Source organism: Octopus bimaculoides, chromosome 16 (genome assembly GCF_001194135.2).
Source record: "Octopus bimaculoides isolate UCB-OBI-ISO-001 chromosome 16, ASM119413v2, whole genome shotgun sequence".
Taxonomy (NCBI): domain Eukaryota; kingdom Metazoa; phylum Mollusca; class Cephalopoda; order Octopoda; family Octopodidae; genus Octopus; species Octopus bimaculoides.
The window spans coordinates 1,523,231-1,525,883 of NC_068996.1; positions in this window are offsets into that span (position 1 = coordinate 1,523,231).

Below are 2,653 nucleotides of genomic sequence, written 5' to 3' on the forward strand. Positions count from 1 at the left end.
ACCACACCTGTTCACCGTCGTCTATGAAGCGCATCATCAACCACGGCATACCCAGCCCTCCATTTAGCGGCTGTTGACTGCAAATGGATCGCCTAACCATCGGAACGCTTCCCTTCCACAAGAAGTGGAAGAGTATGCGTTCCAGTTTGGTGATGGTAGGGTCGGGACAAGGCACGACAGTCTGACGGTATTCGATGACGGATGCAATGTACTCGTTCGCCACCTCCGTCCGACCTTTTAGGGATAGCTTCCTCTCGGCCCATTGCCGGGTGAGAGTGACCACCCTAGTCGTTATTTCGCCCCAGTTCTTCTCCATTTGGAGATCTGGACCGAACCAGACTCCGAGCAATTTAACCGGCCCGTCGGTTCAGCGTCCCACAGCGGAGACGCTGTTAGACGGCATGGGCTTGCTTCTCCAGGTGCCGAGCCGCAAGCCCACTGACTTATCCCGGTTAATTTTTGCTCCTGTTACCGTTTCGGATTCTTTTAGTCTCTCGGCGACCAGCTCGATGTGCTTTTGGCTCGACACTATGACGGTGACGTCGTCCGCGTATGCAGACACGCTTGTCCCACATCCCAGCTCTCGTGGGATGCCCCTCAGCGTCGCCAGCTTCCGCAGTAGAGGCTCAAGAGTCAATACATACAGAAGGGCCGAGAGGGGGCATCCTCGACGAACCGAACGCATGATGCCGAAAGGTCTGGATAGATGACCGTTTACGCGAACTACCGAGCGGATGTCGCTGTATAAGGCAGCGATCCAACCGCGGAAGACGGGACCGAAACCAGCCGCTATGAGGACGGCTTCCAAGTAGTGATGGTCTACCCTATCGAAGGCTTTTGATTGATCCAAATTGATCAGCGCCCCACCCATGCCAGGTTCCTTAACTACCCTGTCCATGATGTAGCGGATCAGATGGAGGTTGTCATGGATACTCCTACCCGGCACGGCGCACGTCTGCGCCCTGTCGACTAGTTTCTCGAAAGGACGTATTAATATCTGCGATTAAAATGACTATCACAACGAAATAAAACATTTCTATTTGTTTATAAAAATCCTCACTTAACATCCTTTCAAAACATTTTAGAAAGCCCAGAACTAAATCTACATTTATTGATATAAATACGTGTCATCTACACAAAGTTTTCGATAATATTAGTTGAAATATATCAAATGCGTCTTGTAATAAAACCTCCGGCGTTCTGTTCTAAAGTAAAATTAATTAGGTGAGAAAACTAGAATAAAACAAACACGAAAATAAATTTACATCGGATAAACATTATCAGTAATTTCACTAACATATAGTATACACGGAAACACTACTCCAACACCACCATACCAAACTCAATTTTCAAAACATGCTAACATTAACATATAATTCAGCTATACTATAATACAATTCATTAAAAGAGTCCTTCAATACATCAACAATGCTATTTAGTAGACCAACATTGCCATACCCTACACCAACACTACTATACAAGAAAAACTGCCTCTGCCAGAAAACACACCATTGTTATTGTACACCACACCGATACCATCATACACCACACCAACACAACCAAATCAGAAAAAAAACACCACTACAACCACACAGCACACCAGCACTACACTACATCACTAGCATAACAACATTAATTACTCTGCGCTTTGGCGCTACAACAAATCGCAGTAATAGAACGAATATGATTGCAAATGATATTACCATGGCGGGTTGGATTAAATAAATAATCCACAAGAAACACATTGCAAATACAGTTATCAAGCTGTGTTACACAAACATTCTACCTCATATTTTTGCAACATGCCTTAAATTAAACAAAAGAATATGATACCTGCTGTTTCTAAGATGATCATCAAAGTGTGTTACTCCATTGACGCACTATAGCGTCCAATGGCAGCTGTGGAGTTATATTTTCTGTTTGTAATGTGGAAGCTGAAGAGACAAGTGCCGTTCTGAAATGGTAAAATTCGTGTGATGTACACCATGTTTTTGCACGTGCTTGTCTTCTGCAGCTTATCTCTTACATATTCCCAGTAGTCCCATTTTCTCTCGGGGATTGCTTTGCCAGTTCATTGTTTCATTGAGCGTTTGTTGTCGTTTGCTTGCAAAATTCTGCTTGCATTTTATCATATTTTCTACATCATATTTTACTTTCTGTAACTTATGTAGGCATTAGTAGTATTCGTTGTATCTAAACTCTTTCGTTCACTATCTCCACGGAATTCTTTATTTCTTCCAAAATTTCTAGAGTTAATGTGAATGTCATAAGAGGTCAAAATTTTAAACGTTTTATGGTACATGATTTAAAACTCTCTAACGATGAAGATTTACATTTCTGACTAACGTGTTAGAAATAGCAGCAAAATCAACCTCAAATCAAGCTCTGTTGTCTTTTAAAAACATATAAAATTCACGTCGGCTAAAATGCGCCTAGAAATGCTAAATAAAAATGTCTAAATAAAACAGCATGATCACATGTACAATATTTGGTCATAGGTTAGCCAGATTTACGTTGAACAGAATAGAGGTAAGGAAAAAGAAGAAGCAGAAGAAGAAGAAGAAGGAAAAGAAGAAGAAGAAGAAGAAGAAGAAGAAGAAGAAGAAGAAGAAGAAGAAGAAGAAGAAGAAGAAGAAGAAGAAGAAGAAGAAGA